Genomic DNA, 13,814 nt, shown 5'->3' on the forward strand with positions numbered 1-13,814 from the left:
TTGGCTTAAGCCTTAATTGTAACTGCTTGTTGTGATAATAGTGGAATTTCGGGAGTACTGACCTTAAAATCACTTGGTGGGGATTTTGCCAAGTTGGTTTTCCTCATTCGTAAACAAATTACCGTGTCAATTCATTTTCCGCTGCACTTAGTTTAATTGATAATTTGTTTGTGCCACCACGCGTTTGTATATTAATTCAATTAATTAATAAACTTGGCTAATTAATCAATTAATTCATCACAAGGAGTCAATACGTTTTTGGCCTATCAAATATTGGAAAAGAAAGGAAAACTATAACCTAATTTTCAGCTAGTAATCTCAGAACAACTGTATCAAGTTAACGACAAAAATAAATGGCAATAATATTCTTAAGAGTTTCAATCTCTCCTTAATTTCTTTTTCTTTTAAAAAAAAAATTTAGTCATTTTCTCTCTCTTGAAATCTTTTTCATCCACCTTAATAGGTATCCTGCATTAACCACAGCATGGTCCACCACTATAAAGCTTTATAACGATATTTATCTAACATTTTAGAATTATGTAAGCATATGTAACTTATCTCAATAAAATTGTGGACGATATGGAACTTGGAAGATTTTTTCTCACAAATTGAAAGGTCATGGCCCTATATTTGCACATAGACAAAAACCCATGCACAAAAGGACAGATGGCCTCCTAAATTAAGTAAATCAGAGATGAAAAGTATGTACACTTCCACAGGTGACTCTCACAGCATTTTGGGGGTGTAGATAAGGAGCAGTTGGCATAAGCCTTTACTTGTAGCTGCTTATTGTGATAATAGTGGAATTTTGGTAGTGGTGACCTTAAAATCACCTAGTGGGGTTTTTGCCGTGTTGGTTTTTTTCATTCGTAAACAAATCACCATGTCAATTTATTTTCTGCTGCACTTAGTTTAATTGGTGATTTGTTTGTGCTACCACGCGTTTGCATATTAATTTGATTAATTAATAAACTTGGCTAATTAATCAATTAATTCATCACAAGGAGTCAATAAATTTTTGGCTATCAAATATTGGAAAAGAAAGGAAAACAATAACCTAATTTTCATCTAGTAATCTAAGAACAACTGCATCAAGTTAACGACAAAAATAAATGGCAATAATATTCTTATGAGTTTCAATCTCTCCTTAATTTCTTTTTCTTTTAAAACAAAATTTTAGTCATTTTCTCTCTCTTGAAATCTTTTTCATCCACCTTAATAGGTCTCCTGCACTAACCACACTATGGTCTACAACTATAAAGCTTTATAAGGATATTTATCTAACATTTTAGAATTATGTGAGCATATGTAACTTATCGCAATAAAATTGTGGTTGATATGGAACCTGGAAGATTTTTTCTCACAAATTGAAAGGTCATGGCCCTATATGTGTACATAGACAAAAACCCATGCACAAAAGGACAGATGGCCTCCCAAATTAAGTAAATCAGAGATGACAAGTATGTGCACTTCCAGAGGTGACCCTCACAGCATTTTGGGGGTGTAAATAAGGACCAGTTGGCTTAAGCCTTTACTTGTAACCATTTGTTGTGATAATAGTGGAATTTCGGGAGTACTGACCTTAAAATCACTTGGTGGGGTTTTTGCCAAGTTGGTTTTCCTCATTCGTAAACAAATAACCGTATCAATTCATTTTCCGCTGCACTTAGTTTAATTGGTAATTTGTTTGTGCTACCACGCTTTTGTATATTAATTCAATTAATTAATAAACTTGGCTAATTAATCAATTAATTCCTCACAAGGAGTCAATACATTTTTGGCCTATTAAATATTGGAAAAAAAAGGAAAAGTATAACCTAATTTTCATCTAGTAATCGTAGAACAACTGTATCAAGTTAACGACAAAAATAAATGGCAATAATATTCTTATGAGTTTCAATCTCTCCTTAATTTATTTTTCTTTTAAAACAAAAAAACAAAAATTTAGTAATTTTCTCTCTCTTGAAATCTTTTTCATCCACCTTAATAGGTATCCTGCATTAACCACAGCATGGTCCACAACTATAAAGCTTTATAACGATATTTATCTAACATTTTAGGATTATGTGAGCCTATATAACTTATCGCAATAAAATTGTGGTCGATATGGAACTTGGAAGATTTTTTCTCACAAATTGAAAGGTCATGGCCCTATATTTGTACATAGATAAAAACCCGTGCACAAAAGGACAGATGGCCTCCTAAATTAAGTAAATCAGAGATGAAAAGTATGTACACTTCCACAGGTGACTCTCACAGCATTTTGGGGGTGTAGATAAGGAGCAGTTGCCTTAAGCCTTTACTTGTAGCTGCTTATTGTGATAACAGTGGAATTTCGGTAGTGGCGACCTTAAAATCATCTGGTGGGGTTTTTGCCGTGTTGGTTTTTTTCATTCGTAAACAAATCACCGTGTCAATTTATTTTCCGCTGCACTTAGTTTAATTGGTAATTTGTTTGTGCTACCACGCGTTTGCAAATTAATTTGATTAATTAATAAACTTGGCTAATTAATCAATTAATTCATCACAAGGAGTCAATAAATTTTTGGCTATCAAATATTGGAAAAGAAAGGAAAACTATAACCTAATTTTCATCTAGTAATCTCAGAACAACTGCATCAAGTTAACGACAAAAATAAATGGCAATAATATTCTTATGAGTTTCAATCTCTCCTTAATTTCTTTTTCTTTTAAAACAAAAAAAAAAAAAAAACAAAAATTTAGTCATTTTCTCTGTCTTGAAATCTTTTTCATCCACCATAATAGGTATTTGCATTAACCACAGCATGGTCCACAACTATAAAGCATTATAACAATATTTACCTAACATTTTAGAATTATGTGAGGATATGTAACTGATCGCAATAAAATTGTGGTCGATATGGAACTTGGAAGATTTTTTCTCACAAATTGAAAGGACATGGCCCTATATGTGTACATCAACAAAAACCCATGCACAAAAGGACATATGGCCTCCCAAATTAAGTAAATCAGAGATGACAAGTATGTACACTTCCACAGGTGACTCTCATAGCATTTTGGGGGTGTAGATAAGGAGCAGTTGGCTTAAGCCTTTACTTGTAGCCGCTTGTTGTGATAATAGTGGAATTTTGGTAGTGGTGACCTTAAAATCACCTGGTGGGATTTTTGCCGTGTTAGTTTTCCTTATTCGTAAACAAATCACCGTGTCAATTTATTTTCCGCTGCACTTAGTTTAATTGGTGATTTTCTTGTGCTACCACACGTTTGCATATTAATTTGATTAATTAATAAACTTGGCTAATTAATCAATTAATTCATCACAAGGAGTCAATACGTTTTTGGCCTATCAAATATTGGAAAAGAAAGGAAAACTATAACCTAATTTTCATCTAGTAATCTCAGAACAACTGTATCAAGTTAACGACAAAAATAAATGGCAATAATATTCTTATGATTTTCAATCTCTCCTTAATTTCTTTTTCTTTTAAAACAAAAACAAAAAACAAAAATTTAGTCATTTTCTCTCTCTTGAAATCTTTTTCATCCACCATAATAGGTATCTGCATTAACCACAGCATGGTCCACAACTATAAAGCTTTGTAACGATATTTACCAAACATTTTAGAATTATGTGAGCATATGTAACTTATCGCAATAAAATTGTGGTTGATATGGAACCTGGATGATTTTTTCTCACAAATTGAAAGGTCATGGCCCTATATGTGTACATAGAAAAAATACTTGCACAAAAGGACAGATGGCATCCCAAATTAAGTAAATCAGAGATGACAAGTATGTGCACTTCCACAGGTGACCCTCACAGCATTTTGGGGTTGTAAATAAGGAGTAGTTGGCTTAAGCCTTTACTTGTAACTGCTTGTTGTGATAATAGTGGAATTTCTGGAGTACTGACCTTAAAATCACTTGGTGGGGTTTTTGCCATGTTGGTTTTCCTAATTCGTAAACAAATCACCGTGTCAATTCATTTTCCGTTGCACTTAGTTTAATTGGTAATTTGTTTGTGCTACCACGTGTTTGTATATTAATTCGATTAATTAATAAACTTGGCTAATTAATCAATTAATTCATCACAAGGAGTCAATACATTTTATTAAATATTGGAAAAGAAAGGAAAATTATAACCTAATTTTCATCTAGTAATCTCAGAACAACTGTATCAAGTTAACGACAAAAATAAATGGCAATAATATTCTTATGAGTTTCAATCTCACCTAAATTTCTTTTTCTTTTAAAACTAAAAAACAAAAATTTAGTCATTTTCTCTCTCTTGAAATCTTTTTCATCCACCTTAATAGGTATCCTGCATTAACCACAGCATGGTCCACAACTATTAAGCTTTATAGCATTATTTATCTAACATTTTAGGATTATGTGAGCATATATAACTTATCGCAATAAAATAGTGGTCGATATGGAACTTGGAAGATTTTTTCTCACAAATTGAAAGGTCATGGCCCTATATTTGTACATAGACAAATACCCATGCACAAAAGGACAGATGGCCTCCTAAATTAAGTAAATCAGAGATGAAAAGTATGTACACTTCCACAGGTGACTCTCACAGCATTTTGGGGGTGTAGATAAGGAGCAGTTGCCTTAAGCCTTTACTTGTAACCACTTGTTGTGATAATAGTAGAATTTCGGGAGTATTGACCTTAAAATCACTTGGTGGGGTTTTTGCCAAGTTGGTTTTCCTCATTCGTAAACAAATCACCGTGTCAATTTATTTTCCGCTGCACTTAGTTTAATTGGTGATTTGTTTGTACTACCACGCGTTTGCATATTAATTTGATTAATTAATAAACTTGGCTAATTAATCAATTAATTCATCACAAGGACTCAATACATTTTTGGCTATCAAATATTGGAAAAGAAAGGAAAACTATAACCTAATTTTCATCTAGTAATCTCAGAACAACTGTATCAAGTTAACGACAAAAATAAATGGCAATAATATTTTTATCAGTTTCAATCTCTCTTTAATTTCTTTTTCTTTTAAAACAAAAAAAAAAAAACAAAAATTTAGTCATTTTCTCTCTCTTGAAATCTTTTTCATCCACCTTAATAGGTATCCTGCATTAACCACAGTATGGTCCACAACTATAAAACTTTATAACGATATTTATCTAACATTTTAGAATTATGTGAGCATATGTAACTTATCGCAATAAAATTGTGGTTGATATGGAACCTGGAAGATTTTTTCTCACAAATTGAAAGGTCATGGCCCTATATGTGTACATAGACAAAAACCCATGCACAAAAGGACAGACGGCCTCCCAAATTAAGTAAATCACATATGACAAGTATGTGCACTTCCACAGGTGACCCTCACAACATTTTAGGGGTGTAAATAAGGAGCAGTTGGCTTAAGCCTTTACTTGTAACCATTTGTTGTGATAATAGTGGAATTTCGGGAGTATTGACCTTAAAATCACTTGGTGGGGTTTTTGCCAAGTTGGTTTTCCTCATTCGTAAACAAATCACCGTATCAATTCATTTTCTGCTGCACTTAATTTAATTGGTAATTTGTTTCTGCTACCACGCGTTTGTATATTAATTCGATTAATTAATAAACTTGACTAATTAATCAATTGATTCATCACAAGGAGTCAATACATTTTTGGCCTATTATATATTGGAAAAGAAAGGAAAACTATAACCTAATTTTCATCTAGTAATCTCAGGACAACTGTATCAAGTTAACGACAAAAATAAATGGCAATAATATTCTTAAGAGTTTCAATCTCTCCTTAATTTCTTTTTCTTTTAAAACAAAAAAACAAAAATTTAGTCATTTTCTCTCTATTGAAATCTTTTTCATCCACCTTAATAGGTATCCTGCATTAACCACAGCATGTTCGACAACTATAAAGCTTTATAATGATATTTATGTAACATTTTAGAATTATGTGAGCATATGTAACTTATCGCAATAAAATTGTGGTCGATATGGAACTTGAAAGATTTTTTCTCACAAATTGAAAGGTCATGGCCCTATATTTGTACATAGACAAAAACCCATGCACAAAAGGACAGATGGCCTCCTAAATTAAGTAAATCAGAGATGAAAAGTATGTACACTTCCACAGGTGACTCTCACAGCATTTTTGGGGTGTAGATAAGGAGCAGTTGGCTTAAGCCTTTACTTGTAGCTGCTTATTGTGATAATAGTGGAATTTCGGTAGTGGTGACCTTAAAATCACCTGGTGGGGTTTTTGCCGTGTTGGTTTTTTTCATTCATAAACAAATCACCATGTCAATTTATTTTCCGCTGCACTTAGTTTAATTGGTGATTTTCTTGTGCTACACAAGTTTGCATATTAATTTGATTAATTAATAAACTTGGCTAATTAATCAATTAATTCATCACAAGGAGTCAATACGTTTTTGGCCTATCAAATATTGGAAAAGAATGGAAAACTATAACCTAATTTTCATCTAGTAATCTCAGAACAACTGTATCAAGTTAACGACAAAAATAAATGGCAATAATATTCTTATGAGTTTCAATCTCTCCTTAATTTCTTTTTCTTTTAAAAAAAAAAAAAAAAACAAAACAAAAATTTAGTCATTTTCTCTCTCTTGAAATCTTTTTCATCCACCATGATAGGTATCTGCATTAACCACAGCATGGTCCACAACTATAAAGCTTTATAACGATATTTATCTAACATTTTAGAATTATGTGAGCATATGTAACTTATCGCAATAAAATTGTGGTCGATATGGAACTTGGAAGATTTTTTCTCACAAATTGAAAGGTCATGGCCCTATATTTGTACATAGACAAAAACACATGCACAAAAGGACAGATGGCCTCCTAAATTATGTAAATCAGAGATGAAAAGTATGTACACTTCCACAGGTGACTCTCACAGCATTTTGGGGGTGTAGATAAGGAGCAGTTGGCTTAAGCCTTTACTTGTAGCTGCTTATTGTGATAATAGTGGAATTTCAGTAGTGGTGACCTTAAAATCACCTAGTGGGGTTTTTGCCGTGTTGGTTTTTTTTATTCGTAAACAAATCACCGTGTCAATTTATTTTCCTCTGCACTTAGTTTAATTGGTGATTTGTTTGTGCTACCTCGCGTTTGCATATTAATTTGATTAATTAATAAACTTGACTAATTAATCAATTAATTCATCACAAGGAGTCAATACATTTTTGGCCTATCAAGTATTGGAAAAGAATGGAAAACTATAACCTAATTTTCATCTAGTAATCTCAGAACAACTGTATCAAGTTAACGACAAAAATAAATGGCAATAATATTCTTATGAGTTTCAATCTCTCCTTAATTTCCTTTTCTTTTAAAACAAAAAATCAAAAATTTAGTCATTTTCTCTCTCTTGAAATCTTTTTCATCCACCTTAATAGGTATCTGCATTAACCACAGCATGGTCCACAACTATAAAGCTTTATAACGATATTTACCTAACATTTTAGAATTATGTGAGCATATGTAACTTATCGCAATAAAATTGTGGTCGATATGGAACTTGGAAGATTTTTTCTCACAAATTGAAAGGTCATGGCCCTATATGTGTACATAGACAAAAACCCTTGCACAAAAGGACAGATGGCCTCCCAAATTAAGTAAATCAGAGATGACAAGTATGTACACTTCCACAGGTAACTCTCATAGCATTTTGGGGGTGTAGATAAGGAGCAGTTGGCTTAAGCCTTTACTTGTAACCGCTTGTTGTGATATTAGTGGAATTTCGGGAGTGTTGACCTTAAAATCACTTGGTGGGGTTTTTGCCAAGTTGGTTTTCCTCATTCCTAAACAAATCACCGTATCAATTCATTTTCCGCTGCACTTAATTTAATTGGTAATTTGTTTCTGCTACCACGCGTTTGTATATTAATTCGATTAATTAATAAACTTGACTAATTAATCAATTAATTCATCACAAGGAGTCAATACATTTTTGGCCTATTATATATTGGAAAAGAAAGGAAAACTATAACCTAATTTTCATCTAGTAATCTCAGGACAACTGTATCAAGTTAACGACAAAAATAAATGGCAATAATATTCTTAAGAGTTTCAATCTCTCCTTAATTTCTTTTTCTTTTAAAACAAAAAAACAAAAATTTAGTCATTTTCTCTCTATTGAAATCTTTTTCATCCACCTTAATAGGTATCCTGCATTAACCACAGCATGTTCGACAACTATAAAGCTTTATAATGATATTTATGTAACATTTTAGAATTATGTGAGCATATGTAACTTATCGCAATAAAATTGTGGTCGATATGGAACTTGAAAGATTTTTTCTCACAAATTGATAGGTCATGGCCCTATATTGTTACATAGACAAAAACCCATGCACAAAAGGACAGATGGCCTCCTAAATTAAGTAAATCAGAGATGAAAAGTATGTACATTTCCACAGGTGACTCTCACAGCATTTTTGGGGTGTAGATAAGGAGCAGTTGGCTTAAGCCTTTACTTGTAGCTGCTTATTGTGATAATAATGGAATTTCGGTAGTGGTGACCTTAAAATCACCTGGTGGGGTTTTTGCCGTGTTGGTTTTTTTCATTCATAAACAAATCACCGTGTCAATTTATTTTCCGCTGCACTTAGTTTAATTGGTGATTTTCTTGTGCTACCACAAGTTTGCATATTAATTTGATTAATTAATAAACTTGGCTAATTAATCAATTAATTCATCACAAGGAGTCAATACGTTTTTGGCCTATCAAATATCGGAAAAGAATGGAAAACTATAACCTAATTTTCATCTAGTAATCTCAGAACTACTGTATCAAGTTAACGACAAAAATAAATGGCAATAATATTCTTATGAGATTCAATCTCTCCTTAATTTCTTTTTCTTTTAAAAAAAAAAAAAAAAAAACAAAAATTTAGTCATTTTCTCTCTCTTGAAATCTTTTTCATCCACCATGATAGGTATCTGCATTAACCACAGCATGGTCCACAACTATAAAGCTTTATAACGATATTTATCTAACATTTTAGAATTATGTGAGCATATGTAACTTATCGCAATAAAATTGTGGTCGATATGGAACTTGGAAGATTTTTTCTCACAAATTGAAAGGTCATGGCCCTATATTTGTACATAGACAAAAACCCATGCACAAAAGGACAGATGGCCTCCTAAATTAAGTAAATCAGAGATGAAAAGTATGTACACTTCCACAGGTGACTCTCACAGCATTTTGGGGGTGTAGATAAGGAGCAGTTGGCTTAAGCCTTTACTTGTAGCTGCTTATTGTGATAATAGTGGAATTTCAGTAGTGGTGACCTTAAAATCACCTAGTGGGGTTTTTGCCGTGTTGGTTTTTTTTATTCGTAAACAAATCACCGTGTCAATTTATTTTCCTCTGCACTTAGTTTAATTGGTGATTTGTTTGTGCTACCTCGCGTTTGCATATTAATTTTATTAATTAATAAACTTGACTAATTAATCAATTAATTCATCACAAGGAGTCAATACATTTTTGGCCTATCAAGTATTGGAAAAGAATGGAAAACTATAACCTAATTTTCATCTAGTAATCTCAGAACTACTGTATCAAGTTAACGACAAAAATAAATGGCAATAATATTCTTATGAGATTCAATCTCTCCTTAATTTCTTTTTCTTTTAAAAAAAAAAAAAAAACAAAAATTTAGTCATTTTCTCTCTCTTGAAATCTTTTTCATCCACAATGATAGGTATCTGCATTAACCACAGCATGGTCCACAACTATAAAGCTTTATAACGATATTTATCTAACATTTTAGAATTATGTGAGCATATGTAACTTATCGCAATAAAATTGTGGTCGATATGGAACTTGGAAGATTTTTTCTCACAAATTGAAAGGTCATGGCCCTATATTTGTACATAGACAAAAACCCATGCACAAAAGGACAGATGGCCTCCTAAATTAAGTAAATCAGAGATGAAAAGTATGTACACTTCCACAGGTGACTCTCACAGCATTTTGGGGGTGTAGATAAGGAGCAGTTGGCTTAAGCCTTTACTTGTAGCTGCTTATTGTGATAATAGTGGAATTTCAGTAGTGGTGACCTTAAAATCACCTAGTGGGGTTTTTGCCGTGTTGGTTTTTTTTATTCGTAAACAAATCACCGTGTCAATTTATTTTCCTCTGCACTGAGTTTAATTGGTGATTTGTTTGTGCTACCTCGCGTTTGCATATTAATTTTATTAATTAATAAACTTGACTAATTAATCAATTAATTCATCACAAGGAGTCAATACATTTTTGGCCTATCAAGTATTGGAAAAGAATGGAAAACTATAACCTAATTTTCATCTAGTAATCTCAGAACAACTGTATCAAGTTAACGACAAAAATAAATGGCAATAATATTCTTATGAGTTTCAATCTCTCCTTAATTTCCTTTTCTTTTAAAACAAAAAATCAAAAATTTAGTCATTTTCTCTCTCTTGAAATCTTTTTCATCCACCTTGATAGGTATCTGCATTAACCACAGCATGGTCCACAACTATAAAGCTTTATAACGATATTTACCTAACATTTTAGAATTATGTGAGCATATGTAACTTATCGCAATAAAATTGTGGTCGATATGGAACTTGGAAGATTTTTTCTCACAAATTGAAAGGTCATGGCCCTATATGTGTACATAGACAAAAACCCTTGCACAAAAGGACAGATGGCCTCCCAAATTAAGTAAATCAGAGATGACAAGTATGTACACTTCCACAGGTAACTCTCATAGCATTTTGGGGGTGTAGATAAGGAGCAGTTGGCTTAAGCCTTTACTTGTAACCGCTTGTTGTGATATTAGTGGAATTTCGGGAGTGTTGACCTTAAAATCACTTGGTGGGGTTTTTGCCAAGTTGGTTTTCCTCATTCCTAAACAAATCACCGTATCAATTCATTTTCCGCTGCACTTAATTTAATTGGTAATTTGTTTCTGCTACCACGCGTTTGTATATTAATTCGATTAATTAATAAACTTGACTAATTAATCAATTAATTCATCACAAGGAGTCAATACATTTTTGGCCTATTATATATTGGAAAAGAAAGGAAAACTATAACCTAATTTTCATCTAGTAATCTCAGGACAACTGTATCAAGTTAACGACAAAAATAAATGGCAATAATATTCTTAAGAGTTTCAATCTCTCCTTAATTTCTTTTTCTTTTAAAACAAAAAAACAAAAATTTAGTCATTTTCTCTCTATTGAAATCTTTTTCATCCACCTTAATAGGTATCCTGCATTAACCATAGCATGTTCGACAACTATAAAGCTTTATAATGATATTTATGTAACATTTTAGAATTATGTGAGCATATGTAACTTATCGCAATAAAATTGTGGTCGATATGGAACTTGAAAGATTTTTTCTCACAAATTGAAAGGTCATGGCCCTATATTTGTACATAGACAAAAACCCATGCACAAAAGGACAGATGGCCTCCTAAATTAAGTAAATCAGAGATGAAAAGTATGTACATTTCCACAGGTGACTCTCACAGCATTTTTGGGGTGTAGATAAGGAGCAGTTGGCTTAAGCCTTTACTTGTAGCTGCTTATTGTGATAATAGTGGAATTTCGGTACTGGTGACCTTAAAATCACCTGGTGGGGTTTTTGCCGTGTTGGTTTTTTTCATTCATAAACAAATCACCGTGTCAATTTATTTTCCGCTGCACTTAGTTTAATTGGTGATTTTCTTGTGCTACCACAAGTTTGCATATTAATTTGATTAATTAATAAACTTGGCTAATTAATCAATTAATTCATCACAAGGAGTCAATACGTTTTTGGCCTATCAAATATTGGAAAAGAATGGAAAACTATAACCTAATTTTCATCTAGTAATCTCAGAACAACTGTATCAAGTTAACGACAAAAATAAATGGCAATAATATTCTTATGAGTTTCAATCTCTCCTTAATTTCTTTTTCTTTTAAAAAAAAAAAAAAAACAAAAATTTAGTCATTTTCTCTCTCTTGAAATCTTTTTCATCCACCATGATAGGTATCTGCATTAACCACAGCATGGTCCACAACTATAAAGCTTTATAACGATATTTATCTAACATTTTAGAATTATGTGAGCATATGTAACTTATCGCAATAAAATTGTGGTCGATATGGAACTTGGAAGATTTTTTCTCACAAATTGAAAGGTCATGGCCCTATATTTGTACATAGACAAAAACCCATGCACAAAAGGACAGATGGCCTCCTAAATTAAGTAAATCAGAGATGAAAAGTATGTACACTTCCACAGGTGACTCTCACAGCATTTTGGGGGTGTAGATAAGGAGCAGTTGGCTTAAGCCTTTACTTGTAGCTGCTTATTGTGATAATAGTGGAATTTCAGTAGTGGTGACCTTAAAATCACCTAGTGGGGTTTTTGCCGTGTTGGTTTTTTTTATTCGTAAACAAATCACCGTGTCAATTTATTTTCCTCTGCACTTAGTTTAATTGGTGATTTGTTTGTGCTACCTCGCGTTTGCATATTAATTTTATTAATTAATAAACTTGACTAATTAATCAATTAATTCATCACAAGGAGTCAATACATTTTTGGCCTATCAAGTATTGGAAAAGAATGGAAAACTATAACCTAATTTTCATCTAGTAATCTCAGAACAACTGTATCAAGTTAACGACAAAAATAAATGGCAATAATATTCTTATGAGTTTCAATCTCTCCTTAATTTCCTTTTCTTTTAAAACAAAAAATCAAAAATTTAGTCATTTTCTCTCTCTTGAAATCTTTTTCATCCACCTTAATAGGTATCTGCATTAACCACAGCATGGTCCACAACTATAAAGCTTTATAACGATATTTACCTAACATTTTAGAATTATGTGAGCATATGTAACTTATCGCAATAAAATTGTGGTCGATATGGAACTTGGAAGATTTTTTCTCACAAATTGAAAGGTCATGGCCCTATATGTGTACATAGACAAAAACCCTTGCACAAAAGGACAGATGGCCTCCCAAATTAAGTAAATCAGAGATGACAAGTATGTACACTTCCACAGGTAACTCTCATAGCATTTTGGGGGTGTAGATAAGGAGCAGTTGGCTTAAGCCTTTACTTGTAACCGCTTGTTGTGATATTAGTGGAATTTCGGGAGTGTTGACCTTAAAATCACTTGGTGGGGTTTTTGCCATGTTGGTTTACCTCATTCGTAAACAAATCACCGTGTCAATTCATTTTTCGTTGCACTTAGTTTAATTGGTGATTTGTTTGTGCTACCACGTGTTTGTATATTAATTTGATTAATTAATAAACTTGGCTAATTAATTAATTAATTCATCACAAAGAGTCAATACATTTTTGGCCTATTAAATATTGGTAAAGAAAGGAAAACTATAACATAATTTTCATCTAGTAATCTCAGAACTGTTATATCAAGTTAACGACAAAAATAAATGGCAATAATATTCTTATGAGTTTCAATCTCTCCTAAATTTCTTTTTCTTTTAAAACAAAAATTTAGTCATTTTCTCTCTCTTGAAATCTTTTTCATCCACCTTAATAGGTATCTTACATTAACCACAGCATGGTCCACAACTATAAAGCTTTATAACGATATTTATCTAACATTTTAGAATTATGTGAGCATATGTAACTTATCGCAATAAAATTGTGGTCGATATGGAACTTGGAAGATTTTTTCTCACAAATTGAAAGGTCATGGCCCTATATGTGTACATAGTCAAAAACCCATGCACAAAAGGACAGATGGCCTCCCAAATTAAGTAAATTAGAGATGACAGGTATGTACACTTCCAGAGGTGACTCTCATAGCATTTTGGGGTTATAGA

This window comes from Quercus robur, chromosome 11 (genome assembly GCF_932294415.1).
Source record: "Quercus robur chromosome 11, dhQueRobu3.1, whole genome shotgun sequence".
NCBI lineage: Eukaryota > Viridiplantae > Streptophyta > Magnoliopsida > Fagales > Fagaceae > Quercus > Quercus robur.